The sequence below is a fragment of the Staurois parvus genome, unplaced genomic scaffold (genome assembly GCF_062004578.1).
Source record: "Staurois parvus isolate SC_StPar_1 unplaced genomic scaffold, SC_StPar_1.0 ptg000884l, whole genome shotgun sequence".
Classification (NCBI taxonomy): Eukaryota; Metazoa; Chordata; class Amphibia; order Anura; family Ranidae; genus Staurois; species Staurois parvus.
This window is the reverse complement of record NW_028318680.1, coordinates 3,144,508-3,160,000: the sequence shown is the minus strand read 5'-3', so window position 1 is coordinate 3,160,000 and position 15,493 is coordinate 3,144,508. Positions and strand designations below refer to the sequence as shown.

The 15,493-nt window shown below is 56.2% G+C and overlaps 3 non-coding genes and 2 pseudogenes across 3 annotated transcripts; 3 read left to right on the top strand and 2 right to left on the bottom strand.

The window, feature by feature from the left end:
• Positions 1-5,563: 5,563 nt before the first annotated feature.
• LOC149442867 (U2 spliceosomal RNA) lies at positions 5,564-5,674 on the bottom strand (annotated as a pseudogene).
• Positions 5,675-6,047: 373 nt separating this feature from the next.
• On the top strand, positions 6,048-6,154 carry LOC149442866 (U6 spliceosomal RNA). Its single transcript, XR_016307039.1, has one exon. It is a non-coding gene; the product is annotated as a U6 spliceosomal RNA (small nuclear RNA).
• A 5,797-nt stretch (positions 6,155-11,951) lies between these two features.
• LOC149442865 (U2 spliceosomal RNA) lies at positions 11,952-12,157 on the bottom strand (annotated as a pseudogene).
• A 373-nt stretch (positions 12,158-12,530) lies between these two features.
• LOC149442864 (U6 spliceosomal RNA) lies at positions 12,531-12,637 on the top strand. Its single transcript, XR_016306929.1, has one exon. It is a non-coding gene; the product is annotated as a U6 spliceosomal RNA (small nuclear RNA).
• A 548-nt stretch (positions 12,638-13,185) lies between these two features.
• LOC149442863 (U6 spliceosomal RNA) lies at positions 13,186-13,292 on the top strand. The gene has a single exon (XR_016306928.1). It is a non-coding gene; the product is annotated as a U6 spliceosomal RNA (small nuclear RNA).
• Positions 13,293-15,493: the final 2,201 nt, after the last annotated feature.

Sequence of the window (15,493 nt, the reverse complement as noted above, 5' to 3'; positions counted from 1 at the left end):
ATACATTCGCTCAGCGGTATGATGCCTGACGTGATGTGCACGGAGGATGAATCCCCCGGACCACCACGTCATGCATGACGCCGCTTACCCCAAAAACTGTAGCATCCTAATACGATATACATTTCCTAGTTACTATGTCATGCACGAAAACGATAACTGAAAAAAAAACACTATCAACAATAGGCATCGGGTGTGTGGGGGGGGAAGGGGAGGAAAGGGGGAAACACAGGCCCGAAGCTTTATTGAAGGGACAAAGACACGCAAGGGGGAGTAGGGGGAAGGGGGAAATCTTCAGACGTCCTCTTCCTCCTTAAAGTCCAACAAGGAATAGTCTCTGAGCAGACTGAGGATCAGTCTGCGGCAGTCCTCAATGGACATCCTCTCCCGCTGGAGGGTGAGGCGCTTTCTGGCGCACCATAAAGCGTCCTTGAAACAGCACAGCACCCGCCAGGCGCCGTCAATGTCCTCCAAAGAAAAAGTTCCACAGAACAGTCCATTCAAAACCCCAAAGTGAGTGATGGCTGTCTGTGGCACAAAGTCCTTGAGTTCAGGTTCCAGGGCCCCCAACAGGGCCTGAGCAAATGAGCACGCCCAGAAAACGTGATAAGACGTTTCCTCATGGATGATGCAGAAGGGGCAGTGTCTGTATCTGCTCAGGTTCCTGGCATGCATAAATGTCCTGAGAGGCAGTCCCCCCTGGATAGCCATCCATGCCAGGTCTTTGTGCCTGTTGGTGAGGATGTTAGAAGAAACATTCCTCCAGACCACCTTGCAGGTGTCTGAAGGCAGGCCTGGAACCGACTCCAAAATGTCGCTGGCTCGGATGAGCTTGTAGATGGTCTTTGGCTTCCACAAGTCCGGCTTGACTCCCTGCAGCCCTTGCTCCCTGATGAACTTGAAGGTATCCAAGTAGAACCAAGGAGTGTCCCAGTTGTAGGGGATGGAACTATCCCATGTGTCCCACCCCAGGGACCTCCAGAGAGGCAACAGGAAGAAGCGAGACATTGCGTTCCCGCCAGAGTCCGTAGTCCGTCTTGGCAAAGTTCTGCGGACGCAGTTGCAAGCAAAGAACACCCTCAGCTGGGTGGCGATGTCGGGCACGCCCTTACCGCCCTTGAGGGGTTCCTTGAACATGACTGCCCGCTTCACTCTGTCCATCTTGGAGCCCCAGATGAAGTGAAACACCGCCCTGGTGATGGCCTTGCAGGTGTTGACCCGGGGGGGCCAGGCCTGGGCGAGGTACTGCAACACAGGGAGAATCTCGCTGCGGAGTACCAGTGTCTTCCCTTCGATGGTGAGGTCTCTGAGGCTCCAGAGTCCAAACTTTTGGCGCATCTTGGCCAGTCTCTCCTCCCAAGACTTCAGGGCTGCGCCCTCGGCACCAAACCAAACTCCCAAAATCTTCATGAAGTCTGTCTTGATGCCAAAGGGCATGGATGCAGAAGAAGGCAGGAACCACTTTCCGAAGAGCATGACTTCCGACTTCCCGCAGTTGACCTTTGCCCCCGAAGCTTGGCCGAAGTCCTCGCAGGTCTGGACGAGCAGGTCGATGGAGCGCTGGTTGGCACAGAACACCGTCACGTCGTCCATGTAGAGCGAGCACTTCACTTCCCGTCTGTCTGGTCCCGGTGCGGTGATTCCCCCGATCTCTGGATTCCGTCTGATGCATTCGGCGAAGAGCTCTATACAGCAAACAAAAAGCAGAGGTGAGAGAGGACAGCCTTGTCTGACCCCGGAGAGAACCGGGAAGGGGTCAGTCTTCCAGCCGTTCACCTGCACGGAACTACAGATGTCATTATACATGATGTCAACATATGAACAAAACATTTCCCCGAGACCAAACCTGCGCAGGGCTCTGCACATAAACCCATGGGAGACACGGTCAAAGGCCTTCTCCTGATCAAGACTGACCAGGGCCGCGTGCACACGGCGGTCCTTGATGTATTGGACCGTGTCCCGGACAAGCGCTAGGCTGTCCGCAATCCTGCGGCCAGGAATGCCACAAGTCTGATCCGGGTTGATGATCTGTCCGATGACAGCCTTCAGTCTGTTCGCCATGACCTTGGCGAGGATCTTGTAGTCCACGTTCAGAAGAGAGATGGGACGCCAATTTTTCAAGTCACATCTCTCCCCCTTACGCTTGTACAGGATCGTGATCATCCCCTCCCTCAACGAAGGAGGCATCTTGCCCTCCACCACCATCTCCTCGTACAGCTCGAGCAGGTCCGGGCCCACGAGATCCCACAGCGCTACATAAAGCTCCGCTGGGAGACCGTCGCAGCCCGGGGTCCTGCCTTGCCTAAAGGATTTAGCGGCAGAGTGCAGTTCCTCCAACGTCAAGGGGGCGTTGGTGGCCGACAAACCTGCAGGATCAATAGTGTTAGAGATACCTGACAAGAACCTGTCGGCCGCTTCCGAGTTCGTTTCTTTAGGAGAGTAGAGGTCGGAGTAGTAGTCGCTGACCACTTCCATCACGGCCTCCTTCCCCTTCTGGAGTGTTCCAGTCTTGTCACGCAGCTCCGACAGGGGTGTGTGTCCTGAGTGGAGTTTCCTGAAAAAGAAAGAGTTACACTTCTCACCTTTCTCGAGATGCTCCACTTTGGCACGGAAGACAATGTGCCTGGATTCTTCCTCAAAGTGCTTTTTCAAGCACTTCTTGGTGTCCTCCAGGTCTTGCCTCACGTCCCAGCCACAGTGGTGAAGGTCCTGCAGGGACTGCAGCTGACGCTGCAGCCTCCTGAGTTCCTTCCTCCTGGCACACACTTGCTGGCGTCCCCTGGCCTGAAAGAAGCTGCGCAGCTTGACTTTCACGAACTCCCACCAGTCGCTGACCTTAGGAAAGAAAGCCTTCTCCTCTCGCCAGGCACCGTAGATTTCCCTGAGCTCCGCTAGCAGTTCCTCATCGCCCAGCAGGGTGCAATTCAGCTTCCAGGAGCCTGGGCCCGGGGCAAAGCCCTCTCCCAGATCACCTTGAAAGTGAATGGCCCTGTGGTCAGAGAAAAAGCAGGGAACCATGGAGAACCCGCGGTGCCTGACTGCCCTGGAGGTGAGCACAAAGTCAATCCTGGAGCGCACAGATCCATCGGGGCGGCTCCATGAGTAGTTCACGGAACCGCGCCCCACGGATCCCACTGCGTCTCGCAGGGAAGCCTCTGCAATCATCTCCCGGAGCAGCTTCGAGGTGACGTCGAGTTTTGCGTATATGCTGGAGCTGCGCCCATCCTCCTCTATCGGACAGTTAAAGTCACCGCCGATTACTACTGCTCTCGTTGTGGCGAGTTGCGTCCGCAGGGTTTGGAAAAGTTCCAGCCGCGCGTTCTTCTCCGGGGGGGCGTACACGTTGATGAGCCTAACGGGCTCCCCCGCCCACGAACCATCTATGACCAGAAGGCGGCCACAGACGAGCTCATGGACGGAGTCAACAGTGAAACGTCCTCCCCGGATGAGAACCGCAACCCCTGCAGACTTGCAATCGCCACCCCCAGACCAGTAGGAGGGACCATGGGTCCACTGGGAGGACAAATGAGTGTACCTCCTCAGAGGGGGAAGTGCGCACTCCTGAAGCATGTACACATCACTCTGCTGTGTGGAAAGAAAGGTCAGCACAGTCTGCCTCCTAGACACGTCCTTTATGCTCCTCACATTAATGGAAAAGATAGATATCTCAGCCATCATGGGAAAGAGATGAAGGGGTTAGTCGGCAGGGGCTGTGCTTACCTCCCCTGGGGAGGGGGGGCGACCTCTGTGACCTCTGCAGCCTGACAGGTGTCCTGGCCCAGACCAATCTGATTGAGGACCTCGTTGAGGACCTCATTGAAGTCGGTGGAGAGATCTGGTTCCGACTGGGTCAGAGCCATCTCTTCCTCCACCTCTTCTTCCTCCAGCGTGTCGAGGTCCTCCCCCACGGGGTCGGGGCCTGCGGCATTCTGGAGGACGGCAGGCCGCTTGGTGGCAGAGGAGATGTCCTCCGCCGCCGGGCTAGCCTGCTCCTTCTTCCGCTTCCTGTACCCCGCCGCAGAGTTGCTGACAGGGGTGACAGGGGGAAGGGGCGGGAAGTCCTCCTGGGAGGACAGGTCCGGGGGGGGTGGGACCGGGGCAGGGGCAGGGGGGCAAGGGGGGGTAGGGGCAGGGGGACCAGGGGCCGAGGGGCCGGAGGCCGGGACAGAGGGACCAGGGGCAGGGGCAGGGGGGGGAGGGGCAGGGGGGCCGGGGGCAGGGGGGCCAGGGGCAGGGGGGGCAGTGGCAGGGGGACCAGGGGGGGGGGGCCAGGGGCAGGGGCAGGGGGGCCAGGGGCGGGGGGGCCAGGGGCAGGGGCAGGGGGACCAGGGGCAGGGGGACCAGGGGCAGGGGGACCAGGGGCAGGGGTACCTGGGGTCTGGGGGGGGTTCCTCTTACCCGGGTCCTTTGGAGGCTTTTGTGGCGCTGGTTTGGTGGCCGGGCCCTTGCTCAGGGCCCCGGCGTACGTCCTGCTTCTTTCTGGGCAGTCTCTGTAGACGTGCTCGGACCGTCCACAGAGGTTGCAGGTTCTGGACCTTGGGCAATCCTTGGTCTCGTGACCTGCAGACCTACAGAACCTACAAGAAAGCACACTGCATTCCTTACCCTCGTGCCCCGGCTGGCCGCACCTGCGGCATGACTGGGGTAGGTCTGGGTAGTGTAGGAGTCCTGATGACGATCCCAGGGAGAAGCACTGTTGCAGGTGTTGGAGATCTCCAGCGGGACGATCTCTTAGTAGCCTGCAAAACACAGCCCACTTACCAGTCCAGAAGCCGTTGGTGTCTAGTATCCGGACTGGGTCCTTCAACACGACACAAAACCTTTGTAGGTAGGTGGCGATGTCTCTGCCGGGGACGTGAGGGTTCCTCATGGACACCGTGATCCTTCTTTCGTCCCTTTGAATGGGAGAGTTCGCAGTGAACTTTCGGAAGAGGGAGTCGGGTCCAGCGGTCTTCACTGCCTCCCAGTACCTTCTGCACACCTGTAGGGAGACAAATGTGACAAGGAACAAACCTTTCACAAAGGACTGCACCGACAGGGTCTCTGCCTTGCTGAATCCTTGTTCAAGGATCATTTTCTTGCCAAAGACTTCCGGGGTCATCTCCGGGATTCTGCCTTCCACCTCTTTCAGCCGCAGCACGACTGTCTGCTTCATCCAGGGCTCCAAGGGAGGGAGACCGTCTGCAGGGCCGGAACGGTCTGGGGTGGAGGTGGAGGCGGAGGGGGCTTCTCCCGGGGTCTTGGCGGGAGCGGCGTTCTGTGGCTTCTTCACGGTCTGTTTCTTCCCCATCTTGGCGCAGAGGAGTTCTCAGGAGGGCTTCCCAGAGATCTTGGTCGGGTTCCTTCTCCTTCTTCCTCGGCGGCTTCACTCTCGCTTGCTTAGCCTTTGAAAAGGCTATTGAGCGTCTACTGCCCGGAGGTAGTAACGCAGAGTGAACAAGGGGGGGAAGATCACAAACTCGTTCTGTGTGGGGGCTAAGCCTCAAACCCAATAGCAGCAAGTAGGTGAAGCCGAATTTAATCGACGATCCTACAAGGCCGAGAAGAGGGTACCCCACACAGACCAAAAGGCTTGGATAGATACAAGTGTTTCTCAACGTCCTAGCTGGAAGCCGGGACACCCCTAAAGGCAAGGTCGATACTACACTTGATCTTAGCCAAAAGGCCGAGAAGCGATAACCTTCAGGACAGGTGTTTGCCTTTTTTTCCTTCTCTCCTGAATTCGGCTGATTTGGCAGTTCGACCGCAGCTGCTGTCACTTTCTGCCCTCTCTGGCCAAACAAGGGGAAGTCTGCCTCTGCTGACTGATCAGCATAATTTATTCGCCTTCGGTGCTAATGGCAAAGCAGCTGATGGAAAATCCTGAGCTTTCCGAGCAGCAAGCTCCATTTTCGGTCAAAGTCTTGTTTGGCTCCGTCTCGTTTGTCCTGAAGCTTTCCAAAGACTCTGTGCTCCGAAAGCAGATTGGAAGCTCATGCGCCACTCTCCCTAAAATGCCGGTAGGAAAAGGGCACGCGGTATATAACTGCTTCGGCCGCCGCTCCAGCTCTGTGCTCGCTTCGGCAGCACATATACTAAAATTGGAACGATACAGAGAAGATTAGCATGGCCCCTGCGCAAGGATGACACGCAAATTCGTGAAGCATTCCATATTTATTGCCGCTCTCATCTGGAAAGAAGTGGAGCCGCTCAGCCATTTACCCTTTGACGGTAAGGCCTGAAAAGCTTCATGCTGCCGCAGGGATCTGCTGGCATGACGTATCCTTATTTCAGGAGCCGAGCGGCAGTGTTCTTTGGCAACCTTCTTTTCTACACATCTCCGGCTTTTCTTTGACCTTCAGGACAGGTTTTTGATTGAAAAGATACTTTTATTGCAGAAGCATCAAAAACAACATGTTACGTGTAATCGGGGTACATCTCACCCTGTACTGCGACGCAGCGCACCACATAGCAATACAGTTCCAAACATACGATAAATACATTCAGGCAAATAAATACACTCGCTCAGCGGTATGATGCCTGACGTGATGTGCACAGAAGATGAATCCCCCGGATCACCACGTCATGCATGACGCCGCTTACCCCAAAAACTGTAGCATCCTAATACAATATACATTTCCTAGTCACTATGTCATGCACGAAAACGGTAACTGAAAAACACTATCAACAATAGGCATCGGGTGTGGGGGGGGGGGGGGAGGGGAGGGAAGGGGGGAAACACAGGCCCGAAGCTTTATTGAAGGGACAAAGACACGCAAGGGGGAGTAGGGGGAAGGGGGAAATCTTCAGACGTCCTCTTCCTCCTTAAAGTCCAACAAGGAATAGTCTCTGAGCAGACTGAGGATCAGTCTGCGGCAGTCCTCAATGGACATCCTCTCCCGCTGGTGGATGAGGCGCTTTCTGGCGCACCATAAAGCGTCCTTAAAACAGCACAGCACCCGCCAGGCGCCGTCAATGTCCTCCAAAGAAAAAGTTCCACAGAACAGTCCATTCAACACCCCAAAGTGAGTGATGGCTGTCTGTGGTACAAAGTCCTTGAGTTCAGGTTCCAGGGCCCCCAACAGGGCCTGAGCAGATGAGCACTCCCAGAAAACGTGGTAAGACGTTTCCTCATGGATGATGCAGAAGGGGCAGTGTCTGTATCTGCTCAGGTTCCTGGCATGCATAAATGTCCTGAGAGGCAGTCCCCCCTGGATAGCCATCCATGCCAGGTCTTTGTGCCTGTTGGTGAGGATGTTGGAAGAAACATTCCTCCAGACCACCTTGCAGGTGTCTGAAGGCAGGCCTGGAACCGACTCCAAAATGTCGCTGGCTCGGATGAGCTTGTAGATCGTCTTTGGCTTCCACAAGTCCGGCTTGACTCCCTGCAGCCCTTGCTCCCTGATGAACTTGAAGGTATCCAAGTAGAACCAAGGAGTGTCCCAGTTGTAGGGGATGGAACTATCCCAAGTGTCCCACCCCAGGGACCTCCAGAGAGGCAACAGGAAGAAGCGAGACATTGCGTTCCCGCCAGAGTCCATAGTCCGTCTTGGCAAAGTTCTGCGGACGCAGTTGCAAGCAAAGAACACCCTCAGCTGGGTGGCGATGTCGGGCACGCCCTTACCGCCCTTGAGGGGTTCCTTGAACATGACTGCCCGCTTCACTCTGTCCATCTTGGAGCCCCAGATGAAGTGAAACACCGCCCTGGTGATGGCCTTGCAGGTGTTGACCCGGGGGGGCCAGGCCTGGGCGAGGTACTGCAACACAGGGAGAATCTCGCTGCGGAGTACCAGTGTCTTCCCTTCGATGGTGAGGTCTCTGAGGCTCCAGAGTCCAAACTTTTGGCGCATCTTGGCCAGTCTCTCCTCCCAAGACTTCAGGGCTGCGCCCTCGGCACCAAACCAAACTCCCAGAATCTTCATGAAGTCTGTCTTGATGCCAAAGGGCATGGATGCAGAAGAAGGCAGGAACCACTTTCCGAAGAGCATGACTTCCGACTTCCCGCAGTTGACCTTTGCCCCCGAAGCTTGGCCGAAGTCCTCGCAGGTCTGGACGAGCAGGTCGATGGAGCGCTGGTTGGCACAGAACACCGTCACGTCGTCCATGTAGAGCGAGCACTTCACTTCCCGTCTGTCTGGTCCCGGTGCGGTGATTCCCCCGATCTCTGGATTCCGTCTGATGCATTCGGCGAAGAGCTCTATACAGCAAACAAAAAGCAGAGGTGAGAGAGGACAGCCTTGTCTGACCCCGGAGAGAACCGGGAAGGGGTCAGTCTTCCAGCCGTTCACCTGCACGGAACTACAGATGTCATTATACATGATGTCAACATATGAACAAAACATTTCCCCAAGACCAAACCTGCGCAGGGCTCTGCACATAAACCCATGGGAGACACGGTCAAAGGCCTTCTCCTGATCAAGACTGACCAGGGCCGCGTGCACATGGCGGTCCTTGATGTATTGGACCGTGTCCCGGACAAGCGCTAGGCTGTCCGCAATCCTGCGGCCAGGAATGCCACAAGTCTGATCCGGGTTGATGATCTGTCCGATGACAGCCTTCAGTCTGTTCGCCATGACCTTGGCGAGGATCTTGTAGTCCACGTTCAGAAGAGAGATGGGACGCCAATTTTTCAAGTCACATCTCTCCCCCTTACGCTTGTACAGGATCGTGATCATCCCCTCCCTCAACGAAGGAGGCATCTTGCCCTCCACCACCATCTCCTCGTACAGCTCGAGCAGGTCCGGGCCCACGAGATCCCACAGCGCTACATAGAGCTCCGCTGGGAGACCGTCGCAGCCCGGGGTCCTGCCTTGCCTAAAGGATTTAGCGGCAGAGTGCAGCTCCTCCAACGTCAAGGGGGCGTTGGTGGCCGACAAACCTGCAGGATCAATAGTGTTAGAGATACCTGACAAGAACCTGTCGGCCGCTTCCGATTTTGTTTCTTTGGGGGAGTAGAGGTCGGAGTAGTAGTCGCTGACCACTTCCATCACGGCCTCCTTCCCCTTCTGGAGTGTTCCAGTCTTGTCACGCAGCTCCGACAGGGGTGTGTGTCCTGAGTGGAGTTTCCTGAAAAAGAAAGAGTTACACTTCTCACCTTTCTCGAGATGCTCCACCTTGGCACGGAAGACAATGTGCCTGGATTCTTCCTCAAAGTGCTTTTTCAAGCACTTCTTGGTGTCCTCCAGGTCTTGCCTCACGTCCCAGCCACAGTGATGAAGGTCCTGCAGGGACTGCAGCTGACGCTGCAGCCTCCTGAGTTCCTTCCTCCTGGCACACACTTGCTGGCGTCCCCTGGCCTGAAAGAAGCTGCGCAGCTTGACTTTCACGAACTCCCACCAGTCGCTGACCTTAGGAAAGAAAGACTTCTCCTCTCGCCAGGCACCGTAGATTTCCCTGAGCTCCGCTAGCAGTTCCTCATCGCCCAGCAGGGTGCAATTCAGCTTCCAGGAGCCTGGGCCCGGGGCAAAGCCCTCTCCCAGATCACCTTGAAAGTGAATGGCCCTGTGGTCAGAGAAAAAGCAGGGAACCATGGAGAACCCGCGGTGCCTGACTGCCCTGGAGGTGAGCACAAAGTCAATCCTAGAGCGCACAGATCCATCGGGGCGGCTCCATGAGTAGTTCACGGAACCGCGCCCCACGGATCCCACTGCGTCTCGCAGGGAGGCCTCTGCAATCATCTCCCGGAGCAGCTTCGAGGTGGCGTCGAGTTTTGCGTACATGCTGGAGCTGCGCCCATCCTCCTCTATCGGACAGTTAAAATCACCGCCGATTACTACTGTTCTCGTTGTGGCGAGTTGCGTCCGCAGGGTTTGGAAAAGTTCCAGCCGCGCGTTCTTCTCCGGGGGAGCGTACACGTTGATGAGCCTAACGGGCTCCCCCGCCCACGAACCATCTATGACCAGAAGGCGGCCACAGACGAGCTCATGGACGGAGTCAACAGTGAAACGTCTTCCCCTGATAAGAACCGCAACCCCTGCGGACTTGCAATCGCCACCCCCAGACCAGTAGGAGGGACCATGGGTCCACTGGGAGGACAAATGAGTGTACCTCCTCAGAGGGGGAAGTGCGCACTCCTGAAGCATGTACACATCACTCTGCTGTGTGGAAAGAAAGGTCAGCACAGTCTGCCTCCTAGACACGTCCTTTATGCTCCTCACATTAATGGAAAAGATAGATATCTCAGCCATCATGGGAAAGAGATGAAGGGGTTAGTCGGCAGGGGCTGTGCTTACCTCCCCTGGGGAGGGGGGGCGACCTCTGTGACCTCTGCAGCCTGACAGGTGTCCTGGCCCAGACCAATCTGATTAAGGACCTCGTTGAGGACCTCATTGAAGTCGGTGGAGAGATCTGGCTCCGACTGGGTCAGAGCCATCTCTTCCTCCACCTCTTCTTCCTCCAGCGTGTCGAGGTCCTCCCCCACGGGGTCGGGGCCTGCGGCATTCTGGAGGACGGCAGGCCGCTTGGTGGCAGAGGAGGTGTCCTCCGCCGCTGGGCTGGCCTGCTCCTTCTTCCGCTTCCTGTACCCCGCCGCAGAGTTGCTGACAGGGGTGACAGGGGGAAGGGGCGGGAAGTCCTCCTGGGAGGACAGGTCCGGGGGGGGTGGGACCGGGGCAGGGGCAGGGGGGCAAGGGGGGGTAGGGGCAGGGGGACCAGGGGCCGAGGGGCCGGGGGCCGGGACAGAGGGACCAGGGGCAGGGGCAGGGGGGCCAGGGGCAGGGGGACCAGGGGCAGGGGGGCCAGGGGCAGGGGGACCAGGGGCAGGGGGACCAGGGGCAGGGGGACCAGGGGCAGGGGCAGGGGGGCCGGGGGCGTGGGGGCCAGGGGCAGGGGCAGGGGGACCAGGGGCAGGGGGACCAGGGGCAGGGGTACCTGGGGCCTGGGGGGGGTTCCTCTTACCCGGGTCCTTTGGAGGCTTTTGTGGCGCTGGTTTGGTGGCCGGGCCCTTGCTCAGGGCCCCGGCGTACGTCCTGCTTCTTTCTGGGCAGTCTCTGTAGACGTGCTCGGACCGTCCACAGAGGTTGCAGGTTCTGGACCTTGGGCAATCCTTGGTCTCGTGACCTGCAGACCTACAGAACCTACAAGAAAGCACACTGCATTCCTTACCCTCGTGCCCCGGCTGGCCGCACTTGCGGCATGACTGGGGTAGGTCTGGGTAGTGTAGGAGTCCTGATGACGATCCCAGGGAGAAGCATTGTTGCAGGTGTTGGAGATCTCCAGCGGGACGATCTCTTAGTAGCCTGCAAAACACAGCCCACTTACCAGTCCAGAAGCCGTTGGTGTCTAGTATCCGGACTGGGTCCTTCAACACGACACAAAACCTTTGGAGGTAGGTGGCTATGTCTCTGCCGGGGACGTGAGGGTTCCTCATAGACACCGTGATCCTTCTTTCGTCCCTTTGAATGGGAGAGTTCGCAGCGAACTTTCGGAAGAGGGAGTCGGGTCCAGCGGTCTTCACTGCCTCCCAGTACCTTCTGCACACCTGTAGGGAGACAAATGTGACAAGGAACAAACCTTTCACGAATGACTGCACCGACAGGGTCTCTGCTTTGCTAAATCCTTGTTCAAGGATCATTTTCTTGCCAAAGAATTCCGGGGTCATCTCCGGGATTCTGCCGTCCACCTCTTTCAGCCGCAGCACGACTGTCTGCTTCATCCAGGGCTCCAAGGGAGGGAGACCGTCTGCAGGGCCGGAGCGGTCTGGGGTGGAGGTGGAGGCGGAGGGGGCTTCTCCCGGGGTCTTGGCGGTGGTGGCGTTCTGTGGCTTCTTCACGGTCTGTTTCTTCCCCATCTTGGCGCAGAGGAGTTCTCAGGAGGGCTTCCCAGAGATCTTGGTCGGGTTCCTTCTCCTTCTTCTTCCTCGGCGGCTTCACTCTCGCTTGCTTAGCCTTTGAAAAGGCTATTGAGCGTCTACTGCCCGGAGGTAGTAACGCAGAGTGAACAAGGGGGGGGGGAAGATCACAAACTCGTTCTGTGTGGGGGCTAAGCCTCAAACCCAATAGCAGCAAGTAGGTGAAGCCGAATTTAATCGACGATCCTACAAGGCCGAGAAGAGGGTACCCCACACAGACCAAATGGCTTGGATAGATGCAAGTGTTTCTCAACGTCCTAGCTGGAAGCCGGGGCACCCCTAAAGGCAAGGTCGATACTACACTTGATCTTAGCCAAAAGGCCGAGAAGCGATAACCTTCAGGACAGGTGTTTGCCTTTTTTTCCTTCTCTCCTGAATTCGGCTGATTTGGCAGTTCGACCGCAGCTGCTGTCACTTTCTGCCCTCTCTGGCCAAACAAGGGGAAGTCTGCCTCTGCTGACTGATCAGCATAATTTATTCGCCTTCGGTGCTAATGGCAAAGCAGCTGATGGAAAATCCTGAGCTTTCCGAGCAGCAAGCTCCATTTTCGGTCAAAGTCTTGTTTGGCTCCGTCTCGTTTGTCCTGAAGCTTTCCAAAGACTCTGTGCTCCGAAAGCAGATTGGAAGCTCATTCGCCACTCTCCCTAAGATGCCGGTAGGAAAAGGGCGCGCGGTATATAACTGCTTCGGCCGCCGCTCCAGCTCTGTGCTCGCTTCGGCAGCACATATACTAAAATTGGAACGATACAGAGAAGATTAGCATGGCCCCTGCGCAAGGATGACACGCAAATTCGTGAAGCGTTCCATATTTATTGCCGCTCTCATCTGGAAAGAAGTGGAGCCGCTCAGCCATTTACCCTTTGACGGTAAGGCCTGAAAAGCTTCATGCTGCCGCAGGGATCTGCTGGCATGACGTATCCTTATTTCAGGAGCCGAGCGGCAGTGTTCTTTGGCAACCTTCTTTCCTACACACCTCCGGCTTTTCTTTGACCTTCAGGACAGGTGTTTGCCTTTTTTTCCTTCTCTCCTGAATTCGGCTGATTTGGCAGTTCGACCGCAGCTGCTGTCACTTTCTGCCCTCTCTGGCCAGACAACGGGAAGTCTGCCTCTGCTGACTGATCAGCATAATTTATTCGCCTTCGGTGCTAATGGCAAAGCAGCTGATGGAAAATCCTGAGCTTTCCGAACAGCAAGCTCCATTTTCGGTCAAAGTCTTGTTTGGCTCCGTCTCGTTTGTCCTGAAGCTTTCCAAAGACTCTGTGCTCCGAAAGCAGATTGGAAGCTCATGCGCCACTCTCCCTAAGATGCCGGTAGGAAAAGGGCGCGCGGTATATAACTGCTTCGGCCGCCGCTCCAGCTCTGTGCTCGCTTCGGCAGCACATATACTAAAATTGGAACGATACAGAGAAGATTAGCATGGCCCCTGCGCAAGGATGACACGCAAATTCGTGAAGCGTTCCATATTTATTGCCGCTCTCATCTGGAAAGAAGTGGAGCCGCTCAGCCATTTACCCTTTGACGGTAAGGCCTGAAAAGCTTCATGCTGCCGCAGGGATCTGCTGGCATGACGTATCCTTATTTCAGGAGCCGAGCGGCAGTGTTCTTTGGCAACCTTCTTTTCTACACATCTCCGGCTTTTCTTTGACCTTCAGGACAGGTACTTTTATTGCAGAAGCATCAAAAACAACATGTTACGTGTAATCGGGGTACATCTCACCCTGTACTGCGACGCAGCGCACCACATAGCAATACAGTTCCAAACATACGATAAATACATTCAGGCAAATAAATACATTCGCTCAGCGGTATGATGCCTGACGTGATGTGCACAGAGGATGAATCCCCCGGATCACCACGTCATGCATGACGCCGCTTACCCCAAAAACTGTAGCATCCTAATACAATATACATTTCCTAGTCACTATGTCATGCACGAAAGCGATAACTGAAAAACACTATCAACAATAGGCATCGGGTGTGTGGGGGGGGGGGGGGAGGGGAGGGGGAAACACAGGCCCGAAGCTTTATTGAAGGGACAAAGACACGCAAGGGGGAGTAGGGGGAAGGGGGAAATCTTCAGACGTCCTCTTCCTCCTTAAAGTCCAACAAGGAATAGTCTCTGAGCAGACTGAGGATCAGTCTGCGGCAGTCCTCAATGGACATCCTCTCCCGCTGGTGGATGAGGCGCTTTCTGGCGCACCATAAAGCGTCCTTAAAACAGCACAGCACCCGCCAGGCGCCGTCAATGTCCTCCAAAGAAAAAGTTCCACAGAATAGTCCATTCAACACCCCAAAGTGAGTGATGGCTGTCTGTGGCACAAAGTCCTTGAGTTCAGGTTCCAGGGCTCCCAACAGGGCCTGAGCAAATGAGCACTCCCAGAAAACGTGGTAAGACGTTTCCTCATGGATGATGCAGAAGGGGCAGTGTCTGTATCTGCTCAGGTTCCTGGCATGCATAAATGTCCTGAGAGGCAGTCCCCCCTGGATAGCCATCCATGCCAGGTCTTTGTGCCTGTTGGTGAGGATGTTGGAAGAAACATTCCTCCAGACCACCTTGCAGGTGTCTGAAGGCAGGCCTGGAACCGACTCCAAAATGTCGCTGGCTCGGATGAGCTTGTAGATCGTCTTTGGCTTCCACAAGTCCGGCTTGACTCCCTGCAGCCCTTGCTCCCTGATGAACTTGAAGGTATCCAAGTAGAACCAAGGAGTGTCCCAGTTGTAGGGGATGGAACTATCCCAAGTGTCCCACCCCAGGGACCTCCAGAGAGGCAACAGGAAGAAGCGAGACATTGCGTTCCTGCCAGAGTCCGTAGTCCGTCTTGGCAAAGTTCTGCGGACGCAGTTGCAAGCAAAGAACACCCTCAGCTGGGTGGCGATGTCGGGCACGCCCTTACCGCCCTTGAGGGGTTCCTTGAACATGACTGCCCGCTTCACTCTGTCCATCTTGGAGCCCCAGATGAAGTGAAACACCGCCCTGGTGATGGCCTTGCAGGTGTTGACCCGGGGGGGCCAGGCCTGGGCGAGGTACTGCAACACAGGGAGAATCTCGCTGCGGAGTACCAGTGTCTTCCCTTCGATGGTGAGGTCTCTGAGGCTCCAGAGTCCAAACTTTTGGCGCATCTTGGCCAGTCTCTCCTCCCAAGACTTCAGGGCTGCGCCCTCGGCACCAAACCAAACTCCCAAAATCTTCATGAAGTCTGTCTTGATGCCAAAGGGCATGGATGCAGAAGAAGGCAGGAACCACTTCCCGAAGAGCATGACTTCCGACTTCCCGCAGTTGACCTTTGCCCCCGAAGCTTGGCCGAAGTCCTCGCAGGTCTGGACGAGCAGCTCGATGGAGCGCTGATTGGCACAGAACACCGTCACGTCGTCCATGTAGAGCGAGCACTTCACTTCCCGTCTGTCTGGTCCTGGTGCGGTGATTCCCCCGATCTCTGGATTCCGTCTGATGCATTCGGCGAAGAGCTCTATACAGCAAACAAAAAGCAGAGGTGAGAGAGGACAGCCTTGTCTGACCCCGGAGAGAACCGGGAAGGGGTCAGTCTTCCAGCCGTTCACCTGCACGGAACTACAGATGTCATTATACATGATGTCAACATATGAACAAAACATTTCCCCGAGACCAAACCTGCGCAGGGCTCTGCACATAAACCCATGGGAGACACGGTC